This window comes from Coregonus clupeaformis, chromosome 5 (assembly GCF_020615455.1).
Source record: "Coregonus clupeaformis isolate EN_2021a chromosome 5, ASM2061545v1, whole genome shotgun sequence".
Lineage (NCBI taxonomy): Eukaryota > Metazoa > Chordata > Actinopteri > Salmoniformes > Salmonidae > Coregonus > Coregonus clupeaformis.
Genome location: NC_059196.1, coordinates 29720625 through 29729781, shown reverse-complemented (window position 1 = coordinate 29729781; position 9157 = coordinate 29720625). Strand labels below are relative to the sequence as shown.

General features: G+C 49.2%; 1 pseudogene; it reads left to right on the top strand.

Annotated features, from left to right (window-relative positions):
- The first annotated feature begins 384 nt into the window (after positions 1–384).
- On the top strand, positions 385–8445 carry LOC121567007 (annotated as a pseudogene).
- The last annotated feature ends 712 nt before the right edge of the window (positions 8446–9157 follow it).

Here is a 9157-nt window from a genome sequence, read left to right as displayed (position 1 = left end):
TGTGTGTGTGTGTGTGTGTGTGTGTGTGTGTGTGTGTGTGTGTGTGTGTGTGTGTGTGTGTGTGTGCGTGCGCGTGTGTGTGTGTGTGTACACAACCGTGTGCAGCTTATGTGAGTGTGCTTGCTTGCTTGTGTGTGCGTGTGTTTGCTGAGTTAGTGTGTGTCTGTTTGTCTGTGTGCTACTCGATAAAGGTGGTCTTTGCTCTCATGAGTTAGCTATGACTGCCTGTTGTGGCGATCCATTCTTTCACCAGACACTGTCAGAAAAGTTTTGTCTTTCTTTAGACAAGGGATAGTGGTCAGATACTGGTGTTATGTGTTTGGGTGGCTGTATACGTGTGTGTGTGTGTGTGTGGTCGTATGGTTTGGGGGGGTGATATTGATCATGATAAGAGGTCATAAGATATGGTCCATTCCTACTTTATTACACTCGGGCCACGGCACACCACGGCACACCACGGCACGGCACACCACGTCACACCACGGCACACCACGGCACGGCACACCACGTCACACCACGTCACACCACGGCTCGGCACACCACGGCACACCACGGCACACCACGGCACGGCACACCACGTCACACCACGGCACGGCACACCACGGCACACCACGGCACGGCACACCACGGCACACCACGGCACGGCACACCACAGCACACCACGGCACACCACGGCACGGCACACCACGGCACACCACGGCACGGCACACCATGGCACGGCACACCACGGCACACCACGGCACGGCACACCACGGCACACCACGGCACACCACAGCACACCACGGCACACCACGGCACGGCACTCCACGGCACGGCACACCACGGCACACCACGGCACGGCACACCACGGCACACCACGGCACACCACAGCACACCACGGCACACCACGGCACGGCACACCACGGCACACCACGGCACGGCACACCACGGCACACCACGGCACGGCACACCACGGCACGGCACACCATGGCACGGCACACCACGGCACACCACGGCACGGCACACCACGGCACACCACGGCACACCACGGCACACCACGGCATGGCACACCACGGCACACCACGGCACACCACGGCATACCACGTCACACCACACCACGGCACACCACACCACACCACGGCACACCACGGCACACCCCGCCACGCCTCAGCATTTGAATATTTGAATCAGAAACATATTTCAACTGCACAGTTAAGCTATTTCCACAGAAAAGCCAGCTTGTGTTTTATTTAAAGTCCATGAGAAAAGGTACATTTTACATTTACATTTTAGTCATTTAGCAGACGCTCTTATCCAGAGCGACTTACAGGAGCAATTAGGGTTAAGTGCCTTGCTCAAGGGCACATTTACGTCATTTAGCAGACGCTCTTATCCAGAGCGACTTACAAATTGGTGCATTCACCCTATAGCCAGTGGGATAACCACTTTACAATTTTTTTTTGGGGGGGGTAGAAGGATTACTTTATCCTATCCCAGGTATTCCTTAAAGAGGTGGGGTTTCAAATGTCTCCGGAAGGTGGTGAGTGACTCCGCTGTCCTGGCGTCGTGAGGGAGCTTGTTCCACCATTGGGGTGCCAGAGCAGCGAACAGTTTTGACTGGGCTGAGCGGGAACTATGCTTCCGCAGAGGAAGGGAGCCAGCAGGCCAGAGGTGGATGAACGCAATGCCCTCGTTTGGGTGTAGGGACTGATCAGAGCCTGAAGGTACGGAGGTGCCGTTCCCCTCACTGCTCCATAGGCAAGCACCATGGTCTTGTAACGGATGCGAGCTTCAACTGGAAGCCAGTGGAGTGTGCGGAGGAGGGGGGTGACGTGAGAGAACTTGGGAAGGTTGAACACCAGACGGGCTGCGGCATTCTGGATGAGTTGTAGGGGTTTAATGGCACAGGCAGGGAGCCCAGCCAACAGCGAGTTGCAGTAATCCAGACGGGAGATGACAAGTGCCTGGATTAGGACCTGTGCCGCTTCCTGTGTAAGGCAGGGTCGTACTCTCCGAATGTTGTAGAGCATGAACCTGCAGGATCGGGTCACCGCCTTGATGTTAGCGGAGAACGACAGGGTGTTGTCCAGGGTCACGCCAAGGCTCTTCGCACTCTGGGAGGAGGACACAACAGAGTTGTCAACCGTGATGGCGAGATCATGCCAGACATGCAGAGATGCGATTCGCCACTTGGTTATCAGAAGGTGGAAAGGAGAAGATTAGTTGTGTATCGTCAGCGTAGCAATGATAGGAGAGGCCATGTGAGGATATGACAGAGCCAAGTGACTTGGTGTATAGGGAGAAAAGGAGAGGGCCTAGAACTGAGCCCTGGGGGACACCAGTGGTGAGAGCACGTGGTGCGGAGACAGCTTCTCGCCACGCCACTTGGTAGGAGCGACCGGTCAGGTAGGGACGCAATCCAGGAGTGAGCCGCGCCGGAGATGCCCAGCTCGGAGAGGGTGGAGAGGAGGATCTGATGGTTCACAGTATCAAAGGCAGCAGACAGGTCTAGAAGGACAAGAGCAGAGGAGAGAGAGTTAGCTTTAGCAGTGCGGAGAGCCTCCGTGACACAGAGAAGAGCAGTCTCAGTTGAATGACCAGTCCTGAAACCTGACTGGTTTGGATCAAGAAGTTCATTCTGAGAGAGATAGCAAGAGAGTTGGCTAAAGACGGCACGCTCAATAGTTTTGGAAAGAAAAGAAAGAAGGGATACTGGTCTGTAGTTGTTGACATCAGTGGGATCGAGTGTTGGTTTTTTGAGAAGGGGTGCAACTCTCGCTCTCTTGAAGACGGAAGGGACATAGCCAGCGGTCAAGGATGAGTTGATCAGCGAGGTGAGGTAGGGGAGAAGTTCACCGGAGATGGTCTGGAGAAGAGAGGAGGGGATGGGGTCAAGCGGGCAGGTTGTTGGGCGGCCTGCAGTCACTAGTCGCAAGATTTTATCTGGAGAGAGAGGGGAGAAAGAAGTCAAAGCATAGGGTAGGGCAGTGTGAGCAGGACCAGCAGTGTCATTAGACTTAACAAACGAGGATCGGATGTCGTCAACCTTCTTTTCAAAGTGGTTGACGAAGTCATCCACAGAGAGGGAGGAGGGGGGGGGGGGGGAGGATTCAGCAGTGAGGAGAATGTGGCAAAGAGCTTCCTAGGGTTAGAGGCAGATGCTTGGAATTTAGAGTGGTAGAAAGTGGCCTTAGCAGCAGAAACAGATGAAGAAAATGTAGAGAGGGAGTGAAAAGATGCCAGGTCGGCAGGGAGTTTAGTTTTCTTCCATTTCCGCTCAGCTGCCCGGAGCTCTGTTCTGTGAGCTCGCAATGCGTCATCAAGCCACGGAGCTGGAGGGGAGGACCGAGCTGGCCGGGAGGATAGGGGACACAGGGAGTCAAAGGATGCAGAAAGGGAGGAGAGGAGGGTTGAGGAGGCAGAATCAGGAGATTGGAGGGAGAAGGATTGAGCAGAGGGAAGAGATGATAGGATGGAAGAGGAGAGAGTAGTGGGAGAGAGAGAGTGAAGGTTGCGGCGGCGCGTTACTGTCTGTGTAGGGGCAGAGTGAGTAGAGTGAGTAGTGTTGGAGGAGATGTGGTTTTGATATCCTGCATGCCAGTTGTATTCATTCTGCCTCTAAGGTCATGTGACACTTCTGGGATAATCTGTCTGGTCAGTGCAGACCTGATTAATCCTGGATTTATCCAATATCACAACAAGCAATCAGACTCTCTAATTATAGACATCACTATGCTTCCCCCTTTCAGCTGAGTAATCTGTTGGGAGAGAAGAGTGTGTGATCTGAACGCCTGTCTGGTGTTGAAGTGGGGGTGTGTCTGAACGCCTGTCTGGTGTTGAAGGAGGGTGTGTGTCTGAACGCCTGTCTGGTGTTGAAGTTGGGTGTGTGTCTGAACGCCTGTCTGGTGTTGAAGGTAGGTGTGTGTCTGAACGCCTGTCTGGTGTTGAAGTGGGGGTGTGTCTGAACGCCTGTCTGGTGTTGAAGGTAAGTGTGTGTCTGAACGCCTGTCTGGTGTTGAAGGAGGGTGTGTGTCTGAACGCCTGTCTGGTTTTGAAGTTGGGTGTGTGTCTGAATGCCTGTCTGGTGTTGAAAGAGGGTGTGTGTCTGAACGCCTGTCTGGTGTTGAAGGTAAGTGTGTGTCTGAAAGCCTGTCTGGTGTTGAAGGTGGTGTGTGTCTGAGCGCCTGTCTAGTGTTGAAGGTAAGTGTGTGTCTGAACGCCTGTCTGGGGTTGAAGGTGGGTGTGTGTCTGAGCGCCTGTCTGGTGTTGAAGGTAAGTGTGTGTCTGAAAGCCTGTCTGGTGTTGAAGGAGGGTATGTCTGAGCGCCTGTCTGGTGTTGAAGGTGGTTGTGTGTCTGAGCGCCTGTCTGGTGTTGAAGTTGGGTGTGTGTCTGAACGCCTGTCTGGTGTTGAATGAGTCAGAGGGAGAGATTTGATCGTCCCCCCCCCACCCCCCTACCGCTGTGCACCCCCTCACACACTCTTATCCTGAAATCAGCTGAATTCAAGGTGTCATTAATAGCTGTCAGTCTCCCTCTTTTCTCTCCTCTCTCTCTGCCCTACTTGTTCTGTGGTTGTTGAAGCCGGTGGCTATCTTCGGAAAATGTTGAATGCTTCAACAAACTAATGGATATGTAACTATATCAGTCATCTCCTACTATTACTGAGTGAGAGTGTGTGTGTGTTTGATGTGCGTGTGTTTCTTGATGTATGTTTGTTGTGCGTGTGTTTCTTGATGTATGTTTGTTGTGCGTGTGTTTCTTGATGTGTGTTTGTGATAGTGTCTATTATTCTTGGTACTAAAATTGATATTTGTGTTGACCTACACAAGCTTCGATGTGTTTTGACCACTCCAGACCTGAACATGTTACCATGGTGACCATTCACACACACACATCTCCTGGCCACAACGTCTCAGGTTGATGACCTCATCGATGACCTCTTTGTGGCAGAGTTTGGGGAATTCAGCTTTACCCCCCCTTTTCGCACTACTCAGCCTGCAAAGCGGTGGACCGGGGTACGACACACCACACTCTACCCCAACTCCTGCTTCCAACCCCGGATATAACTTTTCCTTGTAGGGATATGATATCAGAATGATGACATAGGCCTGTATAGTAAACTGGCATAGCTTATTACACCTACATGAATGTACTGTATGTTTTTGTGTGCCTTTTAACCTGTTGATGTTAGTGACTGTCATTGATTATGGCTACATGCACACAATAATGTGATTATTGTGGATAATCAGATTAATATAATAGTTTGATATAAACATTTACGTGCTTTGCAAGAAGAACGATTCCCCTAATAATCCTGTTCACATTGGCACATCTGAGATCAGGCTCCCTGATGGCATTCTGATAAATGCAGAAAATCTCCAATCAATAAAAACGTTCTACCACAGCGCCCATGTTATTTCTGGGAAGCAAATTTGATTCTGAGTTCGGACATATAACGTTTGTATGTGAAAACTACTTCTAAGACACATACATTGAGTAGTTCCAAACTCACTACACTCGTGCTAAAGAGCGAGGCTCGCTCAGCTGGTGCTGGCACATACTCAGATCAAATACACCGCTGGAACGTCGATTAAGGTGTTTACATGTCCTAATAATTTGAAATATTGCTCAGAAAACTAGGTGTTTTAATCAGCATATGCTTACTTCGATTTTGATTAAGATAAGCAGAGTAAGGTGTCTATATGACTTTTGCATAATCTGCCTACTGCCATAATCCGTTTAATATCAAATTATTACTGTGCATTTAAACTCAATGCTCAATGTTGTTTTGTAATCAAGTTATTAACTGGAAGTGTTTGACTCTGACTTCCTTACTCCCAGGGTTCCGTGGAGCTGAGATGTGGAACCCCAACAGCAAGATGAGTGAAGACTGTCTCTACCTCAACATATGGACTCCTCCCACTCTTACCCATATGGACTCCTCCCCCAAATGGACACACCCTAAAGGTTCCAAGAGCTCCTCCCCTGGTTCCTCATTGGCTCCTGTCATGGTGTGGCTCTACGGGGCGGGTTCGCTATGGGCACTGCATCCCTAGACCTGTATAATGGACGCTTCCTTAGCCAATCAGAAGGCGTGGTGGTGGTGTCCATGAACTACAGGAAGTCCTGGAACAATAGAGTGAAACGAATATACTTATTTGAGCTTCATATATTTATGTTTTAAAAATACACAGATAAGAAAGTTTGTTTTGATTGGACACAGGCTCTGCCCGTTATGTTTCCTGTCTCTTCCTGATAGCGAGGTTGTTCGTGGCGACGATTGAATTGACCAGCGCTTGGCTCTGTGCTGGGTAGCCGATAACATCGCTGCCTTTGGCGGCGACCCTTCATAGGTTACTCAGCTTTTCTCTATGACTCTTTTTTAATTATTATTCTTTGTTTTACCATGTTTAATTATTCTCTGTTTTTATGTTGTTGTCAGGTGATGTTGTTTCGATAGAGTGCTGGCTCTGCATCTGTGGGTCTCCATCTCCTCTCCCCTGGCAGCCATGGACTGTTCAACAGGGCGATACTACAGAATGGTTCCCCTAACACTCCATGGGCTGTCATGACTCAACAGCAGGCCTGGAACAGGTCCCTGTCCCTGGGTAGGCTGCTGGGTTTTCCCCTGGCACCTCTGGCTGTCTTGGATCAGTGTCTACAGAGAGCCCATCCAGAGGATATCATCAACCAGTAGTACAACGTCCTCTCTCTCCCCGCACTCATAGCATTACCATTCACCCCATCTGTCGACCGAGATTTCCTACCAGACATGCCCGAGGTGTGTGTGAATCTGTGATTGCTTGTTCTGGCCCAAAGGCACTGAACAAACAAGCAATTGACGCCCAGGTATATTTCCAATGGCATAATGTCAAAATGTCTAATCTTCTCTATCTGGTCCTATAGGTTCTGCTCTGGACGGGCCACTTCCTGAAGACAGAGGTGCTGATTGGTTTGAACCAAGACGAGTGGACCTACTTCCTGGTTTACGGGGCACCGGGATATGACATCACTAGCCAGAGCCTGATCAGCAGGGAGGACTTCCTGAAAGGGGTGGACCTAGTGTTGCCGGGGTTCAGTGATGTCAGAAGGGAGACGGCCATCTTCCAGTACACTGATTGGACAGTACACTGATTGGACAGATGATAATAGTGGGATAAAGAATCGTGAATTGCTTGCACGAATGGTGGGAGACCTTTGCCCAGACGTAAGGACAACATATTGTAGAGTTCCACAAAGCCCTAATGCAGGGCTCTCCAACCCTGTTCCTGGAGAGCTGCCATCCTATACATTTTTAATCCAACCCCAATTGTAACTCACCTGATTCAGTTCATTGACCAGCTAATTAATAGAATCAAGTGCATTAGCTTAGGGTTGGAGTGAAAAGGTACAGGACAGTAGCTCTCCAGGAACAGGGTTGGAGTGAAAACCTACAGGACAGTAGCTTTCCAGGAACAGGGTTAGAGTGAAAAGGTACAGGACAGTAGCTCTCCAGGAACAGGGTTGGAGTGAAAACCTACAGGACAGTAGCTCTCCAGGAACAGGGTTAGAGTGAAAACCTACAGGACGGTAGCTCTCCAGGAACAGGGTTGGAGTGAAAACCTACAGGACAGTAGCTCTCCAGGAACAGGGTTGGAGTGAAAACCTACAGGACAGTAGCTCTCCAGGAACAGGGTTGGAGTGAAAACCTACAGGACAGTAGCTCTCCAGGAACAGGGTTAGAGTGAAAAGGTACAGGACAGTAGCTCTCCAGGAACAGGGTTGGAGTGAAAACCTACAGGACAGTAGCTCTCCAGGAACATGGTTAGAGTGAAAACCTACAGGACGGTAGCTCTCCGGGAATAGGGTTGGAGTGAAAACATACAGGACAGTAGCTCTCCAGGAACAGGGTTAGAGTGAAAAGGTACAGGACAGTAGCTCTCCAGGAACAGGGTTGGAGTGAAAACCTACAGGACAGTAGCTCTCCAGGAACAGGGTTAGAGTGAAAACCTACAGGACGGTAGCTCTCCAGGAACAGGGTTGGAGTGAAAACCTACAGGACAGTAGCTCTCCAGGAACAGGGTTGGAGTGAAAACCTACAGACAGTAGCTCTCCAGGAACAAGGTTGGAGAGCCCTGCTCTAAGGTTTGCACAAATCTTGCACATATATCAATGCATTATTTACATGGAATGTTGAGTTGTGTAGTTAGTATTTGGCCCCTTCTGCTCAGTTTGTAATGAACTCTCCTATCATTACCATACCTGCCCCCAGGGACACAGGACACGGGGGTAAGGCCTGCCTCTTCCTGTTTGACCACAACTCCTCCACCAATCCCTGGCCTATGTGGATGGGTGTGATCCAAGGCTATGAGATTGAGTTTATCTTTGTAATGCTGCTGAACAGCACCCTGGGATACCTGGAGGAGGAAGTGGTCATGAGCAGGAGGATGATGAAGTGCTGGGCCAACATGGGTAGGACCAGGTGAGATAGACCTCATATAGATATTATATAGACATGTTTGAGACCAGGTGAGATAGACATCATATAGATATTATATAGACATGGTGGAGACCAAGTGAGATAGACCTCATATAGATATTATATAGACATGGCTGAGACCAGGTAAGATAGACCTCATATAGATATTATATAGACATGGTTGAGACCAAGTGAGATTGACCTCATATAGATATTATATAGACATGGTTGAGACCAGGTGAGATAGACCTCATATAGATATTATATAGACATGGTTGAGACCAGGTGAGATAGACCTCATATAGATATTATATAGACATGGTTGAGACCAGGTGAGACCTCATATAGATATTATATAGACATGGTTGAGACCAGGTGAGACCTCATATAGATATTATATAGACATGGCTGAGACCAGGTGAGACCTCATATAGATATTATATAGACATGGTTGAGACCAGTTGAGACCTCATATAGATATTATATAGACATGGCTGAGACCAGGTGAGACCTCATATAGATATTATATAGACATGGTTGAGACCAGGTGAGATAGACCTCATATAGATATTATATAGACATGGTTGAGACCAGTTGAGACCTCATATAGATATTATATAGACATGGCTGAGACCAGGTGAGACCTCATATAGATATTATATAGACATGGTTGAGACCAGGTGAGATAGACCTCATACAGATATTATATAGACATGGCT